We start from the raw sequence: 17,307 nt of genomic DNA, 5'->3' as shown, positions 1-17,307 counted from the left end.
AGCACACAAGTGACATACGGCCATTGATCATAATCGTACCCATATCATGACACAACTTGTAGGATACCAGTCCTTTTCTTTTATGTTTACCGGTGTCTATGCTGTACCACTCTCATGCCAGGTTAGTTGTCGTCCACAATTAGACTACAGGCTGAACCTACTTTCATCTGAGAGTAGTACACAAGCCCAGTCGACTTCTCTCCAAATGCGATGCTGAAGACATCATTGCAAACGAGCAAAACACTGACTTGTATACAATGGGATGTACAAAACATGCTGTCGGGCGTATAGTCTTACTGCATTCAAATGTTTGGCTACAGTTTTTCTGGATACTTGCTAGTGGCATCAGGAAACTGCTTTGCCACCTCAGTAGCTGTGTTGCGCTGGTTTTTTTTCGTTGCTAGCACTAAGTTCCAATCTTCTGCTGACGTCGTATTACGTACACGACCTCCCTCGTGACATTTGCCGCACGTTCCATTTGTTTGAAATGATTTCCAAACTCTGGACACAACCCTGAGGCTGACGTCGATTTCCCTGGCAACATCTAAATTTTTCTGTACTTCGATGTTGCCAACCACAAGACCACAAATCATCTAAGGGATGTCGGAAAGACATACCTAAAAATTCAAGTTCGTCAATTGATTCTTTCCAGTCAAACTTTGCTTTTGAACAACAATGGTCATCACGCGCCCCCAATCCTTTATATCGTTTATCAGCACAATCACGTGACCAGCAACGTCGTGAGTCTAAAATTTGCATACTTAGAACATGTTTTACTGTGTCCTGAACGTATGCTAATTTCCATATTTCCTTGCCTTCCATTTTGTGGTTGTTAACGCTGCTATTGCCATCCGTTTTAGCAACTGTCCACAAGTGTATTTCATCCAGCGAACTAATTCACAGAATGAATAAGTTCACTTGGTAAAGGTAATTTTCATTCATTTGGAAGGTATGTAAAGACATTTCATCCAGAAAACTAACTCGTAGAAAGAGTTAGTTCACTTGGTAAAGGTAATATTCGTTCACATGGAAGGTATGTAAAGATATTACATCCAGCGAACTAATTCGCAAAATGAAACATCTTTCACAAACCTTCCAAGTGAACGGAGACGAACCATCAAGTGAACTAATGCACTGATTCACATAGAGTGAAGTAAATTAGATTGATCGAATGGAGATCAGGACTCCTGCTCCTTCGGCAATTATGAACGAAACATCACGTTCAAAGAAGATGCCTGATCCTTATAAAAATCGCGATTACAATACTTTCTTTACTTCGTAAAAGGAATTAAAAAGAGAACATTTTCAACTTGCATTGCTTTGCACAACTTATCAGATTAACGGTTATATGTTTGCAGAATTGTTTCACTAATGCAAAAAGTTTATTTCAAAGTTTTCGGACAGCACCAAAAGAAGACACTACAGTCGGTTTTAAAGGAGAAAACGCACTTACTTCATCAAAGACGTCCACTCGGGCCGCATTCTGCAGTAAGAGGTTCACCACTTGGGGATGACCCGTCTGACAAGCATACAACAACGGCGTCCATCCATTCTGTAAAAAGAAACAAACATCACCATAAAGTCTAGCTCAAGAATAACAGTTCTAACAACAGTGATGTCGCTATGCAACAGTTCTGTGATTTAACACGCTATTGTTCAGGGAGCTAAAGTTCACTTTTTGGGTAGATGCCTTTAAAATTTATGCTTGGAAGGGATGACATTTCTTTGGGAAAGAGAGAAAGTAACAATTTAATTTGACTGTTTAAACCCTGTGAATTTTCACAATGATGAAATATGCGTTCAAAATCACGTTTTGTCCACAGCTTTGCCCAAATGTTTGAAAAATGCGTACTTTTATTTCACTAAATTGTAGTACTAATATTTTTTAATTTTTTTCAACAGTTCAGCCTACTCGCGTGAAAGTTCAATTTTTAGTAACATTATTTTATAAGAGAACGTTAATGTATGTATAGTTTTTTAATAATATAGGTATTTTTACGCATACCTTAAGCAAAAGGCAAATTTCAAGTTCTACGAAAATTTTTGAAATCCATCGCGGATGTAAATTTATACCCAAACTAGCAAATATACCCAGCGTTGCCTGGGTCAGTAACAACATTGAGAAACAAGTTATACTTTCCTATATTTATTTTTAGCTGCGCCCCATGGTTTCACCCACGTTAATAAGACAACAATGTATTACAAAACTATTTAAGTATATCATGCTATGATATTTTTATATAATAGTAAAAAATTACACAGCCTTATCAACATCGATGTTTTCCGTTAAATAAGAAAATCGAAAAAATTTTTTTTTGGCTATATAAAAGTTAAAAACCTTTGATTTAAAAATAAATTAATTTTTAAATGAGCCGGATATTAAATGCTGAAAAATTTCCCACCCGCAGCCGTGTTCGAGACCCTAATGCTGCTGACCCAGCGTTTTCCCGACTGAGCTATTCGGGCAACAAAAGTTCGAGCTATTGATGCAACAAAAAGAAAATGAATCAAGGGCCGTGGTGGCCTGGTCGGTAAGGCACTGGACTTGAGACGGGAGGGTCTCGGATTCGATCCTCACTGGTCGAAGATCCACCGTCGTCCTTAATGGTGACTGAGTGACGTTAAATATGCTCGTGGTCACAATGTCCTCCAAGTGAAACGATACCTCTGGGGGTGCTAGACTAGAAAAGTTATTCGACTTCTGGTATGGTTCTAAATTATCGAACTGTTCGTAGATGGTGCTGCCATCTATCGTGTTGTCTGAGCCAAATCGGACTTCCACCTAGAAATAGGTGCTCGATTAAAACGGAAGCCGCAACCCTTCTGCCTAAAATCAAGTAGCATTGCTATTCGGGCTCGGGTTTCCGAATGGCATAAGTAACAACAACAACAAAAATGCATCATGCTTATTAATTATTAAATTTCAATTTATTACTGCTTCACTCTTATAAGTCATTGCATGATGTTATGTAGCCTTCCTGAATAAATGGACTATTCAACACAAAAAGAATTTTTCAATTTGAACTAGTAGTTCCTGAGATTAGCGCGTTCAAACAAACAAACTCTTCAGCTTTATAGTATAGATTATTTTTAAGGAGGGGAATCTGATAATTTTTGGCAGGAATCCTATCATCCTGCTCTGAATTTTAACCCTCAATACTTAACAAATATTCAAACTAGCGTTGTCTCATAGAACATAAAACAGTTTTCTGGGGAAAAAGTTACTCGACGACGTGTCACTCCCCCTCCCCTCCCAAAAAAGTAAGTAACTATAAGATTCTCACCAAAGCAATCCGATTGCAAGCTCCTTGAAGCATTGTTGGGTCAATTAGATTGAGTATTTCATGGAGGATGTCCGCGTTGCCTTCTTTACTGCAGTAGTGGATCGCCGTCATGCGTTGCTAGTGGAGAAAAAAAAAGAATGAGTCCTTAAACTACAAATTATCATTAACATTTCGAGCATTTTTATTTTTCGATGTAGGGTAAGGTCACCAGTAACAGACAAGGGTCCAGTAATAGATAGTGATGTGCCGGATCGTTAAAAAAGTAGATCTGCGGATACGGAACCGGATCATTAGGGTCAAGATCCTCGGATACGGATCTCGAAGTTTTATGCAGAATTCAACTATCTAAGTTTAAAATTTATTACGGAAGGTGTTCCTGTCATAATAATAACACTGTTTCTTCAAAAAATGTCATCTACGGCGAAAATATAATAAAGACTATGATTTATTCTTTAAAGACATCTCCGTTAAAATTGAGGGAGAGTTGGAAGGAACGGGTTGCGCTGCATTAATGCTTAAATTGAATGTGAAGAAATATTTCTAGCTTTCTCGGTAGATGTAGGATACAGGAGCAAGAGTAAAGCTGCTACTGGATAGGCTAGAAATAATTTTTCGCATTTGTTTTCAGCATAAACGCAGCGCTGATCCATTCCACTCGGATTACTCCGACCGGCGGAATAACAGACCGGGGAACACCTTTACAAACAGTAAATAGAGAATTTTGTCTCACTTTTTTTTTAAAGGAGGTCGAAAAAAACCAAAATGAAGAATAGCAAAATCCCTAAATCAATAATAAAAACTAATATAAACTAAAAATTAAAAAAAAAACATGTCTCAGAGGGCCGTTGGTGTCTGTCTGAAATGATACCTCATAATTTAAATAGGGAGTAAAACCTAATTTAAGCGGAATTTAAGTCTTTTATTCAAATATTTAAGAATTTTTAGAATAGAAAAGATCCGTTTAAGATCCGTCAAAAAAGTAACGGATACGGGTACAGATCTTTTTTTTTTCCACGGATACGGATATCCGGAACATCACTAGTAACAGACAGTCAGAAGTTTGGATTTAAATAGTAAGTCATTTAGGCGGGTAAAACGGATGTTGCTGTTACCCATGAATACGATACAACCATCCAGTGTTTATCAGAGTGAATTTTATGAGCCAGTTGGTATTTATATATATGTACAAGCCAGTGGTGTAAGGTTATATGAACAGCCACCACGAGATCTGTAGGTGTTACATGTTCACTTGAATTTAATAAGGTTTTATATCTAAAATAAAAACGTTTTTGCACATTTTGAAGAGAAAAGGGGAATTTTTGTCCATGACTCATCCTATCCATTACTGGGTAGCATCCGATTTTTCGGTGTCTGTTACTGGGGGGGTCGGACCTTTTTTCGAAATTGAGCAAATAAAATAAAAGTTAACTAATTCGGAGGATTCAGAAGCAGCCAAACGTTAGACGAGATGTAGTTGCATGAGAGAAAAATAGTCTAAAAAGTCTAAATACATCAATAGGTTCAGAAAAATGAGTTAACCTGAGAGCGATATCTTAAGCATGTCTGTGACTTGTGCCATTAAGCTATTTATTTTTATTTCTTCTTTTTCGAAACTGTAAGCAGTAAACATAGTCATATAACATTTATACCTGTTTAAAGAGCTTTTGGAAAGTGTAGATTTTTAAAAACGAGAACATCATCATTTTATGATTTAAAATCAAGTCAGAAAGTACAATATTTATTTCAGTAGTTCAGTAGTTAACATGAATAATAAATTGATTCCAAATATATAGTTTAGTAGACTATGATTTACTAATCAAATTGAGACGGAAAATTGAAGTTGTTTCTCATTCACCATTTTCAGTATCATAATTGTTCTCTATAAAACTAAGTTATGTTATATTTTAATTTCGCACTTGTCAAACCCATTCAATTTTCTTTTTCAGGTTATGCATCATGATTCCATTAAATATTCATTAAGTAATCGTGCTTTTATTTGTTTCTGTTCTTACTTAACTTTACACGGAGATTTAGAGAAATACACTAATTACTAACACGGTAAAAGGTCAAACTAAGATATTCTATGACCATGACGACGAAAATTAAGTCTCTAAATAAATATTAGAAGCAACGAGTTGCACTTATTCTCATCGTTATGGTAGTCTGAAAAATCAAAGAAACATAAAAAACTGTCAAGTGAGCAATCGCTCAACATCAATGAAATGAAATAAATAAGTGCATAAGGTAACGTACATCCCTGTTTGGTACGTTAACTTCTCCGCCGTACTGTAGCAGCAGTTTGACCAGGTCCTTATCTTCGGTGGGATAGTGGGCCTGGCTTTTGGAGACGAGACTAGCGTAATGCAGTACCGTCTCTCCAAGCTGAAAGGGAAGAAGAAACTATGTGAGCAAGTTGTGAAAATAGCGCTATAAGGGTTAGAAGAATGTTTTGGATTATGTTTGTGAGGGATGGAGTTTGTAATTTCTTAATTTTTTACCCCAACACATGCAAGGAAATAGAAATATCAGCTTATGCTTAATAGAAATGCAAAAATCGTTTGTTCTTTTTTCTGGGTGCAAATACAGAGCATGGCCCCTCTTAATTCTTATAGGCCGTGACAATCGCTGAAACCCATGGCAACAAAGAGGGCGCTACAGGGCACCCGTTTCCATTACTTTGCCATTGATTGGTGGATGCAGTGGTTCCCAGTTGCGCCTCTTGCGGTTAAAATGGGCGACGTCCAATCAAAAATATAAACAAACTTTGAAACATTGATTATGATTGGTGGATGCATGAGCTGCATTAAAACGCTGAATGATTGGTGGCTGCATGAGCTGCATCGGTTTAACACAGAAAAGTCAAAAATTGTTAAGGCCTGTAAGCGTATTTAGTGGGGCCATGTACAGAGCCTCGGGTTTTATTCTTCCCCCGTTGCCAAAAATGAAAAAAGTGAAATAAAATAATAAGTATACTTTAGAAAATAAATAAATAAATAAGTAAAATGTCCTCTTTTATAAATAATTTTCGTTAAAATCGTCTGATAGAAAATAAAGCAGTACGAATTTCCTATTCGCAACTTCAGAGCTCGAATACGCTAACTTGCGGTGATTAACACTACTAAAGAAAAAGGTAAAACATTCCATTCCACGTGTTTTCTTTGGAGTAAATTACAGGCTTCAGACAGGTTTATGGTGTAATGTAATTTCAGAAGAATAGAAAAGAAAGCTTACCAGAAACACGATGAAAAATTAATGTCATTCACTAAGCGTCAAAGCAAATTATAAGTTACGGTATTTGTTTACATAAAAAGTAGTCGAAAACTTTGTACTGCATAGTGAATAAAATATGACAACGTGTATAAAGTACAAATTGAGAATGAAAAAAGGTTAAAAAACCAGCAAACAGCTGTTTCGGCACTCTAAAACTTGACAAATGGGGCATTTACAGTGTTTCTTGCCAGTGCAAATTGGCCTACATTGGGCAGACTCGACGATCCCTCAAATTCCAGATAAAAGAGCACGAAAATTACGTCAAAAAACAGGATCTCAAACGCTCCTCCTCTATTGCTCAACATTGTTGGTCTTGCGGTCATAATTTTATTTTTTCTTCCGCGAAAGTTATTCACGAGTGTTCGTCCATTCATGATTTAGATTTTTGGGAGTCATATTACATATGGAAAAATGCTAATTTAATCGTCAATGATTTGTCTAGCACTCCCCCCTTTTCCTAATGTTAGGAAGTCTGTTATTTGATTTATTTTTTGTCCGTGACGTTTTCTCCTGAGTGCAAACTGTCCTCTGTAGTTCTGACGTCATCGTTTCCGGTACTGCTCTCATATCTTTTACAACTCGTCTCTCATTCCATTGTTCGCCTCGACTGTGTTTTAGTCGGGTGAACCTGTCTTCGTTTTACTGCACTGATGATGGTACTTGTATTTTAGAGTGCCGAAACAGCTGTTTGCTGGTTTTTTAACCTTTTTTCATTCTCAATTTGTACTTTATACACGTTGTCATATTTTATTGACGGTATTTGTTTGTTTTACCTTTTTCGTCCGCCATTAGACATTGGCTGCAGCGCCCCCTATAGTTTATTGGAGTTGCGAATTGAATTTCATAAAATAAATAAATAAAAACTGTAGAATGAAAATAGAAAAAAAAATCATCTCAACAATTATTATTCCGTAGTAAAAAACCGGGGCTGCGGAGTCGGAGTTGGGGTCGTGGATTCAGAGTAGGACTTATTTTGGATTAAAAGATTCGGGATTAAATGGGGAATTTCGTTGTCCCACTCACCTCATTTTGTGCATTGACGAGTGTGGATCCCGTATCTTCGGGGTGTATCTTTTTCCAGTGGTCTAGAAGACTGCGAGCAACCGCATAGTGACAATTCCGTGCAGCTACGTGCAATGGTGTTTCCCCTGTCTGCAAGAAAAACACTTTAATTACAGTTCAAAGATCGTGGCAAGTCAATCACGACAACTAAAGCAATTTTTTTTTATAGATTCTTAAAATGTTTCTACATTTAATCAACGATGTAATTAGCCTCGTTTTTTAGCATAAATTTCTGATCTAGTTTTCTTTCAGAAAACATAAAAATAAAAAAAAAAGTTTCGGTTTAGATATTAAATACTTTAGTCAGGGTCACTTTTTATCCGAACATTCCTCAAAGAAATTGTTTCTGTGGGGGAGAAGGGGCAAGTAAAAGCAGGTGTTGCGTTGAGGCAACGTCAGCCAAAAAGGGATCTTGTTCGCAAATTTTCAATACCTAGTCGACAAAAATCGATTGGTTCTAGAGCATAATTTCTGAAGACAGATCTGTGCAGAGCTTCTCAAACTGTGGTCCACGGACTCTTTGTAGGTCTATAGGGGGTCACATAGGCGTCGGAACCGGGGGAGCTGAGGGAGCTTAAGCTCCCCCTGGAATATTTCAGACCGGCTCAGCTCCCCCGGAAAATTCTTGCACTGCTGTTTTTTGCCGAACATTGTTTACCTCAAACCTGATTTCAAAAATGTGATCTGCCTTTTTTGGGAATTTCGGAATTTCTACCCAATAAGCAACAAAAACAGTGAGCAGACGGAGTGGTCAGTGCACTTGAATTCACCTTCACCTTTTTTTTTCACTGTTTAAACACTCTTGATTGCCGAAATGCGGGAAAGTGGACTCTACTCCGCGGCCTGCGAAAATCAGTACCAGTCATAACCAAACATTTTTTTTTGGGGAGGGGGGGGGGCACCAAAGCCGTCACCAAGAAGGGTTTTGCTCCCCCCCCCCCCAGTTTTTTAGAAATGGCGTCACCAGTTTCATATTAGTGATGATGAAAAAAAAAGCAGAAAGGAAACCTTTGCAATCTTAAGAACATCTAATAGAAATAATAAGTGAACAAATAGAATAAAAGTGTCAAAAAGAGTTTTTTCTGCAAAATTTGAAAGCAAATGCAATCTCTGAATATTATTTAGGAACATCCAAGCAAGGTTATGCATTATGATTTACCTCTGTCTAGAATACATTTTTAAGACCACTCAAATTAGAAAAAACATCCTATTTTTGATTTTTGGGTTAATATCTCTATAATTCTGGGACAAAAGATTAAGTGTCTAGCAAGCTGGGGGTGATGAGTCAGTTTAGCATTTAAATATGAATAACATGGGTGCTCCAGATATAACTAAAAAATATTGCTAAGGTTGTTTGTAGGGCTCGACCGATGGCATTTTTTGGCCGATGGGCCGATGCCGATTGTTGGCCGATTGTTCAAAGATGGCCGATGGCCGATTGTTTTCCTCCGAATGGCCGATGGCCGATGCTGTTGGCCGATGGCAAAAAAAAAAAAAAATCTAACAGAAATAAATTAATAAGATTGTCAGGGATTTAAAGGATCATTGATTCATTTCACTTTACTTCCTTTCTGCAAATATGTAATTGTAATCCCCCCCCCCCAAAAAAACAGATTTCGACCTTAAATTTTTATTTTACGATCATCCAATTTAAACTTCACAAGTTTTTTTCGGCGCATATGTACATGCATATGTACCTAAGAACATATAGATGACCGAAATATCCGTTTTGAACGCCTCCTAAGTTAATTATCGCAAATTCTCTTGTGATGTCTTCATGCGCGTAAAGTTACGTCACTCAAAAACGTTATGAAATAGTAAGTTGAAAACTCATACATACGTAGTATGATCTAAAAGTTCGAGGACAAGTTGAATAAAAATTTACCGTGAATAGTTCACATTACCGAAGTACATCTATCTACAAAATAGTCACCTTGAACGACTATGCACTTCTACCAACGTTCGTATAGCTTTTAGAAGGACTCCTGGAAGACATTTATCGCAACCACCTGTAAGTCCTCTTGCGCTGCTGCTTTAACTTCACCGTGGGGAAGAAGGCGACTTTCATGTTGAGGATGCACGGTTCGATTGGTCAGTACTCTGATATGACAAACAAATAACGTAACGTTTCGTCGGACTTAGCTCCGTGTGACTTTTACCTGTTCCCAGCAAAAAAACATTTGCATGGACGCCGCTTTCTTCCGTCAGGAGAAGATAAAGCTGCATCACAGTAGGTAGTGAAAAATGGCTTACAGAAGTGTTTCCAAAAGTTATATGAACACTGGCAAAAGTACATAGTCCCTCAAGATGACCTTTTCAACAGGGCTGTGGAGTCGGAGTCGAAGAGTCGGAGTCGGACTTATTTTGAGTTAAAGGAGTCTGAGTCGGAGTTGTTAGAAAACATGCTGACTCCGACTCCGGGCTTCTTTTTTTCTTTCCTTTTCACTGACTCCTTGCATTTTTAAAAAACTGACTACCAATTGGTTCGATTACACGTATAAGAAGATACTAATGAGAAAATAGCTGCCATTATGGCAATCAGCCAGCTTAAGTGCTTACCGAACTTTCTGTAGCCGTCCCGTAGTTTGCTTGCTTTTTAACTTAACTAATAGCAAGTGTCAGCAAACGGTTTTGTTGCCTAACATTTTCAAGTAATCACTTTCAAATAAAAATAGAAATATAGTGTTTTGTTCGATCACAGTTTTAAAATAGTAATAGAAAAGAAACAAAATAGTAAGTCAAACCCCGTAGCTAAGGTTGAAATTTTTAAGAGTGATCGGCAAATTCAAAAAAGTTCTGAAGCGAAAGCACGATTCCAAAAGATTCGATGAAATAATTTCATGTTCTTTTTCTTTATTAAGACTATTTCTATAAGCTTGGTTCTCACTAAAAAGTATGGAACAAAATAAGTGTAAATGATTTCTTGATTACAACACACTATAATTGCAGTTAATCTTAAAATCTTCATATTAAGGTTAATTCTGAACCAGCCAATAAAATTTAAATTAAAAATTTAGCGAAGAAGAAATATAGGTATAGTTAAAGCTGTTCGTACAAATTTGTGTACCGCCGCATTTTGTGTAAAATTAGCTCCTGATGTATATGAGCAATATTTTCGTTGAAATTTTATTGATGAAATATAATTTAAAATATATTGGCGAAAATTTTCAGAATTAAAGTATTTATATTTTTTATAAACTCTGAAATTAACAATTAACTTTGGGTGTCATCTACCAGATGGGCGTCACCCGGGCAAACCACCCCCTCTCAAGAACTTGGATTTAGAAAGAAAAGCTTTTTTTCTCTCAAGTTACAGCTTTCAAATATTAAAAGCACACGATTTGATTAATATATATTTGTTAGACATTAAAGGCAAGGGGGGGGGGGTGCAAATTATAGGTAATCCTTTTCAATTTTTTTAAAAGGGATTTTTAAGTCATCTCACTTTTCAACTCGTAACTATTGGAAAATTTGATTTTTAAATTGAATTTCTAACGTTGTAAGCGTCATGGGCGAACAAAATGCGAAATTTTCATAAAAAGGAATTCATATTTCGATCTCTGTTTAGAGGTTTTCCCCCTTCCCCTGAAGGGAGAGAGGGAGTTGAAAAAATGCAATTAAAAAATTTTTTAAAAAATCCGGAGTCGGAGTCGCGCGTTTCAAAATCCAGGAGTCGGGGTCGGAGTCGGCCATATTCCTTCCGACTCCGCAGCCCTGCTTTTGAAGGTGGATGTGCTTCGGTAATGTGAACTATTCTGGGTAAGGTTTTGTACAGCTTGTTCCCCGAACTTTTGGATCGTACTACGTACAATCTGTATAGGGTGTATTTATGCTTCTCCTTTTTTGACTGCTGTATGATGGAAGACAAAGAACAACAGCCAAAAAAAAAGAAGGAACAAAGACACTGTTTAATAACCAATTTATTTTTTTTTAATTGAACATATAACTAAGTTTTCAGTAATATTGTAATAATGTATGGATTTAGGTAAACTAAACATAGTTAAAAAACATTAAATTATGTTGTTTAATCATTCAAAAAAAATAAGAATAAAACTATGAAACCGTCAACAAATTACGCAATTAAAGTGGAAAGATTGCACGTAGACATTTTTTAAGTCATCAAATTAAACAAAACAGGTAACAGATAAATTACAATATTAAATAATAATAGGAATATTTTTATACTTATTTAAAATTTATGAATAGAAAAGTTTGCATTTTTCATAAAATGTATAACAGTGACATAAATTTTGCGGAAAAAAGAAACAGCCATGAAAAAAGCGAGGTTCTTAAAACGCAGCTACAATAAACAAACTCAATATTTACACCAAGCTAATAACTGAATACATATACTACTTGATCTGAGGTTTGCACACGTAATATTGAACAATTTGATTGTTTAATCTTTTATGAAGCACTACAAACAAGTTCAAATTAAATTTTTCAATTTAACAATAATTTTCTGAAATTTAAAAAATTGCATAGTAAAAAATCCTTGAAACTTTTCGATACATATTATTAAACATATGATGAAAACGAAAATAACTTATTCATTGATTTTATATAAATGCATAAAAATAGTTACTTACAACAGAAAAAAAATCGATCGCTATTAATGATGCAAAAAAGATTTCGCATTACAAAATATAGGTGAAACAAGTATAAGAAATACGCAAAATGACATTTCTTGTCCAAAATAAACAATCGCTAAATATTTAAGAAATGTTTGAAACGACGACGCTGAGTTAGGGGGGAGGGCGTAACTCACAAAGTTAAACTTCGGCCCCGACTTCGGCTTAATTTTTTTAGTACAGAACCGCTACCACCAACACCTCGGAAGAGTTTCTGAATCTACTTCAGCACTTCCGAAGAAAAAATTCAAAAGTCCCTTTGTTTTCCAAATTATGTCACCACTCAAAACGTCTTTAATCCATTTCTTGCATTAATGCTCTAAATTCTTCCTTAACAATAGATAAAGCTTGAAAAAAAAATCTCTAATTTTATGAATGGTGTTAGTTTTAAACAAATCAGAAGCACAACTAGAGTTTAATTTCAGAAATTGAGGGAGTGGGAGGAGGGGCACGCAAGTGTTCTCGGAAATACAAAAAATAGTCGCAAAAAATCGAGTTCAAAATAATCATAAACGTTGAGCAGAAAAACCCTTTTAAAACTTGCACCCGAGTTTGTTTGACGTGCAGTGGCGGATTTAAAATATAGCAAATGTTGCAATTACGCGAGAGGCCCCATAACCATAGGGGCACCGTAGGAGTTACAAAAATGCTTATGATAAATGTTTTACAACTTCTTTGATAGGGAAATAAGGCCCCAAAATGTATTTCATTGGGCTCCAAACTTGTAGCTCCGCCGAAGTGATACAGAAAAGACTGCATTACTGTGGTTCATATTACAAATATCGAAAAATTAAAAATTACCGTCGGTTCAATGGGAATCTAACAAAATGAAAAAAAAAATGGTTTCGCCATCTCATATTTGTTTCCATGGTCTCCAATTCTGCAATATATCACCAAATGATCGTCAGTCTGAGACGTTATATTAGTCTTTCATTGAAATAAGTACTTAATAGTCACAAAAAATCAGTTAATAGGCTTCTTAGAACACACGCTCGAAAACAAAAAGGACAGTGCACAACTGGAACGTGCGCACATTCCACATGCGAAAATTGAGCCCTCTACAGCTTACCATTTTTGAGTTATGACTTATGAGAGATACATACGTACATTCAGCCGCAAGAAAAAACGCAATAATTAACTTGTTTGGTACCTGAATGCAGTATTAAAAACTCTTTCAGGGGTGACCAAATTAGAAATTCATACTGAAATTTAAGTAAACAATTTTATTTGAAAACAATAACTCCCTTTACTTTGTATTAAAAAGTAAAACAACAAAGGTCCTTTTTTTTTTTCAAAAACATCGGCCAATTCCATCGGCTTTTCGATGTTTTTAAGGCCGATGGGCCGATGTTTCCCGCAAGTTAGCATCGGCCGCCGATGCCGATGCCGATGGCTAAATTGTTGAACCATCGGCGCCGATGCATCGGCCAGGCCGATGCATCGGTCGAGTCCTAGTTGTTTGTACTTGTTCAAATAATTTCAACTTTCCAAAAACTTATCTCATTTTAAGTTATCTGACCCCTCAGATTATACTTTACGAAGTAACAGTTATTCTTGTTTTTTTGCTTTCTAAATTACAATTTTTTCGTCACTTACAGATATATTTTCATGACAAAATTGTTACTTTTCATCTACTATTGCAGAAAAAAAACCCCCAACAATATTATTATATTAATATTTTATAGTTTCTATCAAAGACTATTACAAAAACTTACCTGAACAATATAATACATAACGAACACTTCATTTTAACACATTTCCAACGTTCTGTTTCTCCGCCCTCCTGTTTCATCTATACGCCTTTCTCTAGTTCTCAGAAAATAAGAAATTCTTCTAAATACTACGTTGTCGAAGCCTCCCCTTTCCTCCAAAATTATTACAGAACACCTCAAATTTTATTTTCAAGGCTCCAATTCCCTGAAAATTACCGGAAGAGAGTCCCTGAATACCTTGCCCTCCAAAACATGAGAGATTATGTAATGTTCCGTTTTTGGGACTTCAATTTAAAAAAAATTGCTGGACCCCTAATCCCAACAAATATGATCCACAGTCTCGTGTTTTAGCGACTATAATTTCGAAAAAATTAACGAGAAGGAACCTCTGAACCTTTTCTGATAACATCATTGAAAAACTCTCTCTAGTAGGACTTCAAGTTTAAAAATTTCCAAAGTAGAGCCCTAGTACAGCCTTTTTCTCTGACATCATTGAAGGTTGTCTACAATTACTTTTTCAACTGGGCGGGAGATGTAAATCGCTTCGAAAAATCGATTGAGGACAATCCTTCGAGTCATATTTTCACTAAAGTCAACAAATATGGTACACAATCGCGTTTTTAAGACATTAATTTCGAAAAATTTTCAGGGAAGGTATTCAAACCTTTTCTTCCCTTGACATTACCAAAGATCGCCTATAAATTCGTTTTTAGTACAAGAATTCTGAAAATTTTCTGGGGGAGGATTCCCGAAACTCCTCTATTTCTACGTGCTATCTTCGAGTACTGACTGACCTTCTTTCAAAACCAGAAGTTTTATCACCTCATTCTCTCCACAAACAATTGATACAAGATAAAAAAAAAAAAAAGAGATGGAAGCTTCGAAGCTAATTTCATATGTAGAAAAAAAATTCAAAGTCCCCCCCCCCCAATTATTTTAAGAGGCCACTGCTTCTGCCCCTTACATACCAGACACTTCTCATAATGTGTCCCAGCTCCCCCTACTTCTACAAAGTTCCTACGCCTCTGGGGGGTCAGCGATAAACTTCGTTAACGAAAGAAAAAAGTTTTAAAAAGTTACATGATTAAGCAACGCTTTTCAATCTGAGAATCAGGATTTTCATCTTGGAAGTATATGGTTGTAATATAAGCACTACTTCCTGACATCTCTTCGTTCAATGCCACAAGATCATGCATAGGTGGTCGAACAGCTTTTTGCTTCGCCAAAACCGTGCCGTCCATCGTCAAGTGAATATTTATGTTAGACTAGCAGTACCCGCACAGCGATGCCCGTGCTAAAAACTTAATGGAAGTCCGTTGAATGAAAAAAAAAATTGACGCCCTCTCCCCCTCTGATGTAAAATGATCATTTTTCTTTGTATAAAATGCGTACACATTTTTTCAAAGAAAAAAAAACCCTATTAAGGTTTCTTTGGAATTTAAAACTTTTCGTCAAATCATTAAATTAAATTTACAGTTGCTTTAAAACTCTATTTAGCGAGTGAAGCGGTTTTTACTACAATTTAAAATATTTCGCAAATAAACAAAAAAAAAAAAAAAAATATATCAAATAATATCTTTCAAATGTAAAAATAGTTCCGCAACTGTATTGTTTATCGCCAAACTCGCCCAGCAACCACGCTCTCATAATCCATCCGTCTAACGAAAAAAAAAAAATCTAATTTGAATTCTGAAACATTGAATTCAAATTATGTTTTTCGCAATCACGAGTTGCGACAAGACCCTACTCATTAGAGTTATTGTTTCTAGAAATGGCTCCCCCCCCCAAGCATGACCCTCCTCCTGGGTGGTTATGTGTGTATAGTTGTGTGTGTGCAGGCGTAAGTGTGTGCACGTAGGCCTGTGTATGTGTGTAAAGGCGCTCACGCGTTGGCGAGTGTGTATGAGCATGCGTGTGAAGGACATGGACGCCACCACCCAGCAGAAGTGGATTCCGGGGGACAGTGCTCAGGAACAGAGCAGCCGTGCCGCCGCCGCGCCGGTGGGTGGTGGTGCTGCTGGTCCAAGCTGAAAAATAATCCCAACGTCAAGGACTGTCAAATGAGAACAATAAACAATCGTGATTGCTCAAAAAACATCCAGTGGAACATTTAAAAATCATCGTTAGAAAAAAAGAAGAAAATGTCGTACATTTCACTCGGATAAAAACAAATCAAAAGTTTCTTTTCTTCCAAAACAAATCGCGAAAACAATGAATTACATTTAAGGTTGCTTTAAAGATATAATCCTAGACTGAACTGCTCAGCGCCTAACTCGCCAAGCCACCACGCTACCGGAACCCAGCCCTTTTGCAAGTGAAGCGGATGTTTTTTCTTTGGCAAAGAAAAATGTAAACTAATAGCAAAAATACCCGGCGTTGCCTGGGTTAGCAATAATTATGAGAAACAATCGTTACTTGCATTTGTTTTCTGTTTTAAGTGAAAGAACTTAAAACACACCTTTTTGACGTGATTTAAAATCTAGCTTCTTCCTTACTCATAAAACTAAAGTAGCAGTAAGTAAAAAGAGCAAAATAGTATTCATTTAGAAACGAAAACACGAAATTTAAGCGTATACAAATGTGAAGAATTTCCGAAACATGAAATTAAACTTCACATGTTTAAAAAGATTTATCAGTTAATACTGTTTTTTTTTTTTTTTTTTTTTTTTTTTTTTTTTTCACATTGAGTCTTACCTTCTCTGCATGTCTATTGAAGAACGAACTGTTTAAAAAAATGTAGCCGCGCGCCCGTGATCCCCTTAAACTTGCTTTAGTTATTTTGGAAAATTTCAATTATTGTGGGTTCTTGGTGCGATTTAAAATATTACCGAATTTGCGGAAATCGTTTTGGGATACCTTGGATAATGCTCCCCATCCTTACTTTGTAAAACGGTATGTTACTAATTTTTGTTAAAGAGATATTGTCGCCATATGCTAAAATACTTTTGGTCACCATAAAATGGCGCTAGACAATTTCATCCGTAATGTTTCCAAAATAAGTAGTAAAATTTGACGTTGGTTTGAATTTGTGCACAAAGTCACATTAATGGAAGTTTTTGTGCTGTTTATGGATTTGCCTAATTTAGTTGCTGGATTATTTTACAGTAAAAAAAGTTTTTAAAGATTCTTTGATTGGCGATATTTTGTTTACATTCTGAAAGCTGACAAACATTATTACATAGTCTTTGGCTTCAAAAACCGCTACAGTTGAAAAAAATGCCAAATGCATCCGCTACTGAAATCTTTCTACATAAATTTTGGCGAGGTTTCTGCTGTTAGATTGGATAATGATTAAGTGTCCAATCAGCACAAATAAATATAAAAAAAACCCAGTAATTACAATTGAAG

The sequence above is a fragment of the Uloborus diversus genome, chromosome 7 (genome assembly GCF_026930045.1).
Source record: "Uloborus diversus isolate 005 chromosome 7, Udiv.v.3.1, whole genome shotgun sequence".
NCBI classification, from domain to species: domain Eukaryota; kingdom Metazoa; phylum Arthropoda; class Arachnida; order Araneae; family Uloboridae; genus Uloborus; species Uloborus diversus.
This window is presented reverse-complemented; position numbering follows the sequence as displayed.